Source organism: Episyrphus balteatus, chromosome 4, assembly GCF_945859705.1.
Source record: "Episyrphus balteatus chromosome 4, idEpiBalt1.1, whole genome shotgun sequence".
Taxonomy (NCBI): Eukaryota; Metazoa; Arthropoda; class Insecta; order Diptera; family Syrphidae; genus Episyrphus; species Episyrphus balteatus.
The window spans coordinates 8,151,013-8,164,505 of record NC_079137.1 but is presented as its reverse complement, the minus strand read 5'-3'; the positions used below and the strand labels follow the sequence as shown (position 1 = coordinate 8,164,505).

General features: G+C 31.2%; 1 protein-coding gene across 1 annotated transcript in view; it reads right to left on the bottom strand.

Moving 5' to 3' along the window:
• LOC129919442 (uncharacterized) overlaps positions 1–13,493 on the bottom strand; it is a 472,931-nt gene that overhangs the window by 329,732 nt on the left and 129,706 nt on the right. The gene's annotated exons all lie outside the window — the stretch shown is intronic.

Sequence of the window (13,493 nt, the reverse complement as noted above, 5' to 3'; positions counted from 1 at the left end):
GACCTGTGCATTGCACGGCGTAAACTAGAGGCGTCAACTTTGAAAGGCTCCAGAGCCGCCATTTTTTTTTTTCAATACTTAATAATGTCAGTAATATCTTGTCTTTTTCCAAATTTCAATAAGTGCTTTCAGTTTTTCATAAAAAAAAATATTGAAAAAGGTGTCGTCCAGAGGGATTTCCCCCCTTAAGGCCTCCAAAAGTAGGTATCATTATTATGAAAAAATACATCTCTGCTTATCCTGTTTAGAAATTTTAATTAGATTTGAGCGCAAACCGTAAAAAAATTGTTTTTAATTTCCATTTTTTTTTTTGAAAACTTTTAAGAAACACAATCCTTTAAATGATATGAAATATTTATGTGTATAGTTTGACTAAAATCGGTGCATCCTTCAAAGAGATATGCGTAAATAACCAAAATGTGTGTTTTCGCAAAAAATGTAAGTGCCATATTTCTGCTATCCTAATTTTTTGAGAAAAAAAACTAAACACGCACTTTCATTAGAATAGCTTAGGTAAATCATTATGTAACCCCAATTAGAAAGAAGAAAGAGAAAGAAGAAAGAGAGAAAATTGCAATAATTCAAAAATTTTGTATGAGAGGGACACTTTTTAAGTGAGATACATACATATTAAAAAAAAATCATGTGTGCAATTCACACGTGGTTGAAGTGAAACCTTAAAAATCATTTTAAAAAAATCGAAAAAATATAACTTTTTTTTATTCAATCACTTTTTTTATATGACAACCTACAATAAATTTTATACCATCTGAAAGCTTATTGTTTCAACTCAAAATATTTATATCGACCATGTCTATACAACATCTACAAAAAGAGCTAGAATTTTTTTAACCCAATTAGTTTTCATAAAAAAAGCCAAAACAATCAATCTCTTTTCTCTTCTAAAGCCATTAAATCCATTTTTTTAAAAGACAACCTATAATAAATTTTATATCATTATTATTTCACCTTTTATATGACGCTTCAATCATATTTCTACCATGCCTACAAAAAAAGTAAGAATTTTTTAAAGCCAACTATGTCGAAATTTCAAACTGAGATTATATGAGTTTTTTTTTTAAGTTTTTCAATTAAAGATTATATAACTTGTAGAGCACGTACCGTTATGTGTGATATATTAAACGAAAGGTAATACTATCAGCAAAGTTATCAAAGTTAAATAAATTTGTTATGTGCTCTAGATCAAAAGATATAACGTGTTTAGAAAAAGAACCTTTTTTTACCGTATCTCAGAATTTTGAATATGAAATTAATTGAAATTTTCAACAGATAATTTATTTAATTACCTATCTAATGTATAAATTTCATTCATCTATCTATTAAAACACAAAAGTTATGATCAATTGATTTTTCGTGTCGCTTTTTCGTTTTATCTTGTTTCAAATCACTACAATACTAAAGAAGTTTTCACTTAAAAAATTAAAAACGCAACCTTGGGAATTACGAAAAAATCATCTGAACCAAATTTCAAGAAAATCCGCTCAGACTGACGAAAACCACTTTTTTGGGTTATAGAAGGTACTCCGAAAAAAAACCTTGACAAAAAAATACGATTTGAAATTTTAGTACAAAAAAAGCTATTATTTGAATTGGAAACAAAATAATTCCACCTGAAAGACAAGAAATCAAAAAATTTTTTGTCGAAACAAATATTTCGTTAAATTTATTTTTTGTTTTAATTGATAATTTTTATTTACAAAACCAAAATAACAAAAATGCACCTATTTTCCTAGAAAAAGTATTTTTTTTTATTTCCATACAACTTCTCTCCAAAGGTTGGTTACCTTCTCCTCAATTACATTTTCGATTTTTTTCTATTTTAAGATTAGATTTTTTGAGTTATAATCACGTCATAAATTACATAATTGCAGAGTCGATATTTCATTTGTTAAAATGCGATAAGTTGTTTAAATGATAAATGATGGAACAGATGAAAATAAACACATCCAAACCGGTCAAATACACACCATCAGTATACTATATATAAAAGTAACATAAAAATAACTCGCACCCTGTAAATTATAAAACCAAAAAAAACTAATATTTAAAAGGTTCAATTGACCGTTAGAAATGTTCTTATCATTTGAAACCAATCGAAAGCTAAATTTGTTGGATAGCTAAATAGAAAAACCCAAAATAAAAACAAAATTGCCACAAAAATTCTACTATCCATCCGGCCTCTGACAACAAAAAAAAAAACACACACACAATTTTCAATCCATACAACCGGAAACAGTGAAATAATATTGAAATACTTATATAGAGATATGGATGACACTATATTGCTGTTCTGCGTGGCATAAAGGACATTTTGAAAACTTGACCGCGGAAAATAATTTAACTGTTCACCTCTACTCTATCTAGTATTTATGTCGATTTAGTTTGCATAGTTGCCAAATATTACACCACTTTGCCATAGCTAGTCATCGAAATAGACAGAGACTAGGTAGACAACAACAAAAAGAACACAAAATGACAACAAAAATGAAAAAATAAAATTCACAGTCGAAAAATGTTACGTATACGCAGTGGTGTACCAATTTCACAAACTATACCAAAAAGCAACAAAAAAAAGAAAGTTTTTTTTGAATGCATCCTGGCGACACATTGGTCAATTCGCACTTTATACTTTTGCCAGCTAAAATGTTGGATATGAACTTTGTCCGCCCCCCTCCTGAGGGGGTTATATGCGCTTTTTTAGAAAGTTAAGTTAGTAGAGAGACCTGCGGGAGGTTTATGTCCTCAACAACAACAACAACAACAATATAAAAAAAATATGTGTGTTTTTATAAAATATTAATGAAAGCTGAGAGCTGCTATCATCATCGGGTTTTTGTATTTAATTTTAACTCGCTCAATATAAAGCGTGACAGGCTAGCGAATATGGTTTGTATTAGATGTAGAGTGTGTCTATGTGTGTGTAGGGGTTTATAAAATGGCAACCTGCCTCTGGCAAACCAAAGTGAGCGAACAAATGGAAATTGTGCGGTAGTTTTGTCGGTGCACTGTCACTAATTGATATCGCATGGCGGTTGTCTGTTTCCGGCGATGCTTTTGCCACGCGTTGTGTTATGTGGCTTTTTTGTGTGTAAAAAGGGCCCTGATATGCTATATAGCATTGTCATACACAATGACATTACGTTCGCTGCTAGAATTTTCCAACTAAAACCAGCAACAACAAAAAAATTTAAAAAGTGAATAAAGGGTTTTGGTGAAGTAGTTAGCTAGTTCGTTCTACAATTTTTTCCTGTAAGTGACAGATATGGTTTTTAGTGTGGAGAAAAAAAAGTAAAAAAAAAAACCAGTCAGTTACAAATAAAAATTTTGAAATACTCGCGTACACATGGAAAAATGCAATTTTGGCAGTTTTAACAAATAAATATACTGACAAACTGCCTCGCAGCGATACATGTACACAAGTTTGATTGCAAAAAACCCTTTGGCGAGAAGGAAGACAGAAGTTCATTTAATTTCACATGTTTTTTTTTTAGCAATTGAGGAAATAGTGGGATGCTGAAGCAGGAATAAGGGTCCAGAAGTTCTACCAGAAGTTAATAAGGACATGTCAAGGTTACAAACTTCATACTGAATTCACAGAGAAGAAAGACCACCTTAAAACAAGCGGATTCCGTATTAAATTAGCGGATTTCTGCATGTTTATTGTTTGCAAAGATGACTTCCATCTTAAATTAAGTGGAAAAATCTTCTTAATGTCTTGAATGTGAAAATTTAACAGAAATCCACTTAATTTAAGCGGAATATCATATTATTTTTTTGTGGAAACATTTTACTGTCGTTTTTTTTTTAAGATGAAAATTCATATTAAAATAAAATGAAGTACATCTTAAATTTAACAGAATATAAGCGGGTTCCACTTATTTTAAGCGGAAATCGTATTGTTTCAAGCAGGTGGAATTTAAGGTGGGCATCATCTTATTTCAAGGTGCCCTTTTTACTTGTGATATAGATACCTACTACAGGACAAGTTTAGGATTCGTAAACAAAATCGAACTCGAGATAACAATTTGAAATGACATTGTAATGATGGAGAATGCCAAAAAAGTGGGTCCGGCAATTTTGTCGGTCTGTATGTACCTCCAGCTATGGCCTAAGCTCCTGGGGCGACAAAGCAGATTTCAACCAAAATGTTAATACAGAAACGTTAAAATAAACGTTATATAAAAAGGAGACTGGGCACTTTTGTATGGGACGTGGCCCATCGGTGTAACACATTGTGACATACATCAAATGAGTGTATTGTTTTTTAGTATGGACACAAGTCTCTATCTCGTGCAGGGAAAGTGCAGTGATGCATTTTATGTTGAAAAATATGTGTAATAAAATTCAGAAAAGTATACATTTTGACTAGATGCTCGATTAAATTGTTTCAAAAACATTACATAACTGTGTTGGAAGTTCAATTGGGCTATTCCATCACCAGTTTTCACCCATGACGCAATGCATTTTTCGGTTTTTAAAACACTTTTGTATGGGATGTGGCTCATTTGTGTAACACATTGATACATACATTAGATGAAAGATCTCAACGAGCGTGTTATTTTTTTGTATGGACAAAAGACTCTATCTCGTGCAGGGAAAGTGCAGTGGTGCATTTTATGCTCAAAAATAAATGTAACACATTGAGACTTACATCAAATAAAAGGTACTGATGAGCGCATTATTCCTTTGAATGGACACAAAACTCTTTCTCGTGGAAGGTGGACTGTTGTATTTTATGTTCAAAAATGTATTACAGCTTATTTTACATGTTTGTGTTTTTAAAACAAAAAAAGGTATGGTTTGGAGTTTAAATTCTTATAACTTAAAGTTTGATTTGCATTTTTGAAAAATTAGTCACAACCATCGTATATTTAAATTACTTTCAAACCAACAAATCCATAAAAACCGATAAATGCATTTTTTTTTGAAAATTAGAGCCGTTGATGGATTAGTCCAACAAAACAAAGTTATTATAATGTTTCTGAATCAAGTCAAGCATCTAGTCAAAATGTATGCTTTTCTGAGTTTTATTACATACATTTTTAAACATAAACTGCATAACTGCACTTTCCCTGCACGAGAAACAGACTTTTGGCCATACAAAAAAATAACAAACTAATCGAGACCTTTCATTTGAAGTATGTATCAATGTGTTACAAAAATGAGCCACATCCCATACAAAAGCGTTTTAAAAACCGAAAAATGCATTGCGTCATGGGTGAAAACTGGTGATGAAATAGCCCAATTGATCTCCCAACACAGTTATGTAATTTTTTTGAACCAAGTTAATCGAGCGTCTAGTCAAAATGTATACTTTTCTGAATTTCATTACATACATTTTTAGACATAAAATGCATCACTGCACTTTCCCTGCACGAGATACAGACTTGTGCCCATACAAAAAAATAGTACACTCATCGAGACCTTTCATTTGATGTATGTCTCAATGTGTTACACCAATGGGCCAAAATGCCCACTCTCCTTTACAAACATTTTAAACAACTGATTTTTGGAAATTTTTTTTGTACCCTTTCAGAACCTTTCAGAATACAAAAACTTATGTCGTTTTCGATTGGAATCACTCAAGGATTCACTCATACTGAAATCTAATAAAACAGTTTGAATTGCTTCCACTCAATTCTATTTTTTTTTTGTGTTTGTGTTTGTTTTTCTGTGAAATTTAAAATGTCAAATATGGCATAAGACTTGAAAAATAATTAATAGGTCCGTTCCACACTCAGTTTGCAACTGCCGAATTTAGTAATATTTGGTTATTTTTGGTCAGAGTCTGTTCCCAACTTCAAAAATTGTGTATACAGAGAAAAATAGACCACATAAAATAGAACAAAAACAATAAGATTTCTCTATGGTTTTCATCCAAGAAGGAAACCTTATTAAAACAATCGGGTTTTCCTTATTGTTTTAAAATCTGCAAAAAAATAAAAAAAACGATGGCTGGGAATCGAACTGGAGACTTCAAATCATTAGTCGCCCACCTTACCACCTGAACCAACCTGCCATGAAAATATTGATCGCGATTTTTGTTCTAGTGCTAAGTTGCAAAAAAATATCAACTTTTCAGTCAAATTTTAATAAGATTTTCTCTATAAAAATAATAAGAAATCTCCTTAAAAAAACCTTATTAATCGTTGATTTTAATAAGATTTCCTTATGAAATATATGGACGGTAAAACAATATGGCAATCTGTTAGTTTTTAGCGGGTCATATTTTTCTCTGTGTAGAAGAGAGCGCTCACGAGAGAGATTAAAAAATTTCCCCACCCTAACAAATTTGGCCCAAAGAATTTCTTCCGGCAGAAATATGAGTTCTGTCAAATGAAAAGATGACGTATGTCAAACAAATAAATAAAGAAGAAAACAAATCAAATTGTAGTGATTTTTAAATTGAATCGCGTTTACTTGTTTTTTGCATTAAAAAAGTGTTAATGTTTATCGAATTAAGCATAAAATATGAAATTGTGTTGTATAATGGTGTTCAACTTGTTCCAGACTTTTTGGCAGTTTTTCGTAGTTTTATTTCCTACTGAGAGAATTCTCTCCCAACTCTCATTAATTTGACAGACTGCCTAATTTAGTGCACAAAAAGTCTGGAACAGACCTAATAGGTCTGTTTGGGTACTGCCTAAAACAGAAATATTTCAACTTTTTTTCAACATTTTCAGCCCAATTCCTGTTTGGGTACTCTGAAATTGTGCATTTTTTCACAAAAAAGATGGCCGCGAGAAAGAAAAAAATTTCCCCTTGGTGCGAATTTCTGCCCAAAAATTTCTTCGGACAAAAATCTGAAATCTGTCATATGTAGTGCTTTCTCTGTTTATCTTTATTTTTTCTTATCGCACAACATAAACAAAACAAACTACAAACATGGCGGTGTGGATTTTTTCTTGTTTTTCTTTTTATTTATCGCGTTTTAGTGGTGTAATATTCAAAATAAATTAATATTTTATGAACAAAAAATAAAAAAAGTGTTTCAAAAACAATTCAAAGTGGTGTAAATATTTTTCATTTCTTTATTTTTTTTTTCAATCGTGTTTATATTTTTCAAGGAACAATACAAAGTACAAACATGGCTTTGTTTTGTGCTTTTATATTTATTTATTGCGTTTTAGTGGTTAAGTGCTTCATTTTATAAATATTTTATGAAAAATTAAATAAAAAAAAAGTGTTTGATATTTTTCGTTTCTATATTTTTGTTTCAATTGGTGTTGTTGTTTACATTTTTGTTTTTGTGAAAAAAGTAGCAGAACTCAGAAGAGAATTTCTCTTCTGAGAAGCGTTCTGGCTGTCATTTTCATGCCAATAAAACGGTTTCAGAAGTCTTCTGAATGATTCCGGACGCTTCCGGAGAGCCAATCGAAAACGACATTAAATAATATGGAAAAGTCAGATTTCTTAAGAAAATAAATTTTATCTTTTATATGGAATATTCTCAACAATGTTATACCATTTTGAAAAGAGAATTGAACACAGCAACTTTTAAGGTAACTTCCCGCAACATCGTAGTGCATTTTTTTTACACTATGGTTCATTGAATTAGAGTCATGTAAAAATTTTTAGTTCTTAGTTGGGCAAAAAATTAATATTTGCTTTAAAACTGATGCAGCTGAGTTAAAATTTTTGAATGCATTTGGTAGCAGGGTTATTCAAGGTTCCGTAACAAAAGAAAATAATGAGAAACATTAAGATTTGAAGTCACGGCGCATGAAAAACCGTCACAGGGTGACCATTTTTTAGACTTTTTTTCAAATGCCCATAACTTACAAAATATATGGCTAAGTTTTTTTTTTTTAATTATTTTTCTGATAACTGTCACCACCTGCCCTATCTACCGTTTTCGTTTCGATTAATTGAACATAAGCGACTTAGCACCACCGAAAGGAGTATGATGATCGGGTTGGTCCCCGTGAAATAGCTATAACTCCAGCCTATGAACTTGGTGGTAACACACACAAGTTGTTGTTGTTCATTCAAAACCTTCAAAAAGCTTTAATATTAAAGTTACTTTTACCATAAGAGCAAGTACGTGCGACCCCAGTCGTGAATTTTATTTTCCCGGCGTGCGAACGATAGCAACATAAACGTTTTTATGGCTGTAAGGAACGAAATACTCCCTGAAAAAATATTTGTATCCAACATGTTTAAAGCTGTTTTTTCAATTATTTTTTTGGCTTAGCCTTAAAGGTCACTAAGGCGTATGCGTAACTTTTTTTACGCCTATTTTTTCAATCATCGTTGTCACAAATGGTACTTTTGTCGGTTATGTTTCAATTTTAATTCGGTAATATTTTTACAGTACCTTTCTAAGAATGCCTACTCAAGACATTCACTTAACCTGGATATAGGGTAATAGTGTGAATTTGCGTTCCCATACGTTTTCATGAAACAATTTAAACCTGCTGCATAAATTATGACCACAAACAGACCTATTATACATAATTTGACTCAATTCAACAACCACCATCATTTTTATCTGTCAAAACCCATGTATAAATTTCCAAAACTGTGGTGTTTATTAAAGTTCATTTTAGTGTATTTTTCTTCGCCTTCTCCCCCCCCCCCCAAATATATTTTCCAATCCCATATACTTTGCCACATAACCAATGTCAAAAAAAGAAACCAAAGATATCTCACATTTTAACAGCCAAATAGCATTTCACACAACACCACGCAGCCAGACAAGACAGACAGACAGCAGCGAAAACCACTGACATTTAGACATCCAACGAGGGATTCTCTTCAATCGTATAGAGAAGGTACCTCTACTATTCACCGGAGCTGGAGCAGAGTCAAAAATGTTTCATTTTCCATTTTCATGTTTCACCTACCACCGCCATCACCCAGGGAGCGAGGGTGTTAAATTTCGTTCATCCATCAAACTTAAGGGGCCAATGCCACTGCCATTGCTATGGCATATACCTACTGTGGGCGGTTCCGATAGATGGTGAAAAGTTCTGTTTGTTTTTACTTTTTTTTTTGTTGCTCGCGAAAAAAGCTCCTTTCGGTGCATTTCCCGCCAATAAATGTATTTTTCTGTTTGCTGTCTGTTGTACCAAATTTGGTGCATGAGACATCCGTCGCAACCATCAGCAGCGCAGCGCAGCGGCATGGGACGGTGACGGAGTGATTTGCATATATGAAGGATCCCATTTGGATTCATATGATTTTTGGGGGGACTGGAGTTCACTCACATGGCAATCGCGAGGTTGAATCTACGAGTGTCTGTTCCTGAAAACCCATTCCCCATTCTTTGTATGTCCCAGTCTCCCAAAGGAATTGGAGATATTTCGAATAGTTAAGGCGTTGTTGGTTGGTTGGTTTTGGTTGGGGCAGAAGAAGGGTTTTCAAAAATCGAAATGACTGTAGTGTGTGCTTTTTGATAGATAACATGCTTGCAACCATCATCATCCATCTTTTTGCACAAAACAAGCTCGAAGAAAGATACAGTAACTCTAACGGAACGCGCCTTTGTTGATATGTACTATTTATATTTTTTTTTTTTTTTTTTTTTTTTTTGTCTGATTTTGATGTAGATGTAGATGTCTGTCGGACTGTCTGAAAGACTGAGACTGGAAAAGGAGAGCGAGTGACTGCGTGTTATCCTGGCATTTCAATATGTTCTTTGCCTTTGTTGGCATATGTCAGAAATGTTAACAAAAAAAAAAAAATTGAAAATCTTTTTCTTTTTTTCTAGAAAAGATTGTGTTGTATGAGTTTTGAAGGATTTTTTGGTTCCCTAATGGAGATATTTTGTATCCTGATTGATATGGAGTGATCTGATGTAGGTTTCCAATCCGCATATACACCCACGAAGAAGTAATGATAGGAAGGGGGCTATGTTATTTTTTTTTTTTTGCTTTGAGGTTTCTTTGACTAGACAATGCACAATTTTTTCTTTGGAATAAAATGAAAACGTTGTAAAATTTTAAAAGGAAAAGTTTTTAAAAAAGGCATGTTTAAAGTGTGGAAAATAGTAGAGTAACTAAAGCAAATTCTTATGGAACCCGGCCGAACAGCTCTGATTTTGACGTTTTTTTTTCAAAAGTAGGTAATTAAAAATACTTTAAAGTCTATATTTTAAAAATTGCCGGTGTTGCCGTATTGTTTTTTAAAATTCAAATTAAATTTTTTTTTAACAAAACCATTTTTTTTGCTTAAATTTCATAAAACAAATGATAGCAAAAGATTCTCTAGGTAATTTAAGGAAAATATATAAAAGACAGTAATGGAAAATCTTCCATCGTTTAAGCGATAAATGCAATTTTCTAACATTCTGACCTCAAACACAAAAAAAATATTTTGAAAACAACGGCAACACCTACAATATTTTAAAATACATTTTTAAAAAGCCAGAAGCTCATTCTTATCTCTTAAATTTAAATCCACTAAATTTAATCAAGACTTTTTGAAAAAATGGTCCTCAAACTCAGAATTAAAAAAAAAAAAGTTATTAGAAAAATTTAAAATGACTTTTTTCCAAACTTTTTCTAATAAAATATGAATTTATTTAAAAAAAATGTTTGGCCATAAATATTATCAGTTGAATTTCGAAGTAAAAAAGGTAAAATATATCACACTTTTGAAAAAAAAAAATGAAAAATTTCTTCAATTTCAATGGTTTTTTTTTAAATTAAAACTGAGTTTTTGCATTGAAATAATTAATTTTCTCAAAGACTGTGGTAAATAGAAACTTTAAATTTTTGCTATTTAACTTTCAGCAGTAAGGGTTATTAAATGAATAAAAAATAATTTTATGTTTAGATGTTGAACTTTAAAAAAAAAAATAAGTTACATTTTTTTCAAAACTTTTATTAAAAAAAGTTCTTCGAAAATGAAATACTTTTTGTTTTTTTTTTTTCATAAACCGTAATACATATTGACATTTCCTTTTATAATTTGAAATCATAATAAATGCGGCCGAAAAAATTTGAAAATAAATACATTTTATATTACGACCAAGTTTAAAAAACGACATGTTAAAATTTTTTTAATAATTTTTTTTTTCAAAAATCTGAGTTCAATTACCATTCTTTCAAAAGCCGTTCATTCAATTAACTTAATTTTAATTTTACATATATGACTAAGCTTCTAGCTTTTAAAAAATGTATATTTGTAGGTGTTGCCGTTGTGTTCAAATATTTTTTTTTTGTGTTTGAAGTCAATTAATAAGAAAATTGCATCTATCGCTTGAACTATGGAAGATTGTCCCTCACTCCCATATATTTTTTTTCCTTGAATTTCCTAGACAATCTTTTGGCATCAATTAATTTATGAAATTTAAGAAAAATTTTTGAAAAAAATTTGTTTTTGTTCACAAAAATCTTCAATTAAATTTAAAAAATCAAAACGGCAACACCGGCAATTTTTAATCTATAGACTTTAAAGTATTTTTAATTACCGACGTTTGAAAAAAAAGATCATCAAAATCTAAGCTGTTCGGCCGGGTTCCCTAATATTGCCAATTTTTGAGCTTTAGTTACTCCACTAATAGAGATTCAACGAACAAATCCAATAAAAAAAAATCTTAGTAAATATCTCCAGAAGACCCTTCGCTTAAACGAAGCATACCTAAGCAACATAAATTCTTATGTTTATTTTTTTTCTTATATTTTTGAGGAAAAAATTAGTTGTGAAAAGAAAGAAATTTTTTGCAAAAGATAAAATAAAGCTATTTTAGATATCATGATTATTTTTGCAAAGAAATATTTCGCGATACATCATCGCCTATAATCAATACTCAAACTCCTCGTTTTTGACCTGAACACACTTATTACGACTTCGAATTTATAAAAGCCACAAGAAGTATGGTTTGGTTCATAAGCCACTTTCGTTCCAGCTAAAGTGTCATAAGCAGGAAACTATTTGTGAAAACAAAGTACCTAAAAATAATATTTTTAAGAATACCTATGTAATTTTGAGCCTTATTGTGAAATTTACTTGAACAATAAGGTGGCACTCAAAAAAATTGATTTTCACTTTCCAGGGAGCAAAATTTGTTCATTTAAATCCTACTGACGATGACAAATAACAAACCAATTTAGCGGAAATAAGAATTCCATTTGAGTAATGCTCTCAAAAGCTTTTAAAAAAATGAAAAATTGTCCACGTGTAACAATTGGGCTCTTGAAAAAACAACAAGAAACAAATTTGTAAAATTATCGTTTCACCACGATTTCAACTTTTTTGTTAGAATTAATTTAAAGGAACAATTTTACAAAAAAAAACTGTTTGACTAATGCTGCCTGCCGTTAAGCAATTTTGTTCTCAAAACGCCTACAGAGATTCATAGTAAAGACGCAATATTTTGATGAACATTTTTGTAATTAGGTACACTAAAGCATGCGCTTAGTTTATTTACCAACTTTCTTTCAATTAAAAACTTAAAAAAACCCACTTTCTTCTGTTAAAAAAAATTTAGAGGTTTGAAGCGAAACCAACATTACGATGATAGAGAATGCGAAAAAAATGGGCCTCGAAATTCTATCCGTCTGTTTTTATCTCAAGTTGCAGCCTACGCCACTGAAGCTTACTTCAAACTTTGTAGTTAAAGATTTTTGGTGATTCTTAAGAGGCGAAATTGATTTTTTTTTCTTTAAAATGATAGTAGGTAACTGAGACAGGCCATTTCTTGTCATTATGCAAGTTGACTAATATATTAATAAAAGTAATGTAATTTGAACTTAAGAAAATTGTTTCTTGCGTACTATGGCTCTGCAAATGCATCACCAAATTACACTGACGGAAAAACCTACATGGCATAAGAAAAATCAAAGTTAAATCGAAACAATTTGCGTTCAATCCCGATTTTAAATCAAAGTTGAATGGTTTTGAATGAAATACATTCATTCTTGAATATAAACCACTTTTGAACAAAAAAAAAAACTGGTAATTGAAGTTCGTTCTCTAAATAACTAAGCAAATACTTTACCATCCAGGTCATATCGCTGTTGAAAATTACTTTAACCCTAGAAACATGACTGCGAGACGTAGGTAGAGACTTAATTTTCTTCAACTTTATGGTTCAACTTTTTTCAAAAGGTTAATTTTGCAAGAATAGTCAAAAAAATCCCGTTTACAAATCCCATGCCCTTTTTCCCTCTCCCCTAAATTGCCTCATCACTCATATTCTTCTAATATTTTTTTCAACTTTTAGACTCTGAAAACTAATTTGGCTCCAGTTTATACAGGCAATTTTTCTATAAAATCTCTAACGAAATACCGTGTAAAGAATTCAAATCGTCGGTTTTTCCTAACTTTGTTAGAATATGAAGATTATGTCGGTTTTAGAATTTAACAGCGTTAAATCAGTAGCTTTATGCGACTTTAGTCTTGATATCTCTGTTCTTACATCTCATAGGTCTGGTGGACGTATAGTGGATCTGAGCATTATTTTATATTTGGCTGCAATCGCTGTTTAGCAGTTTTGAAGATCTCTCCAGATATTCACCACTATT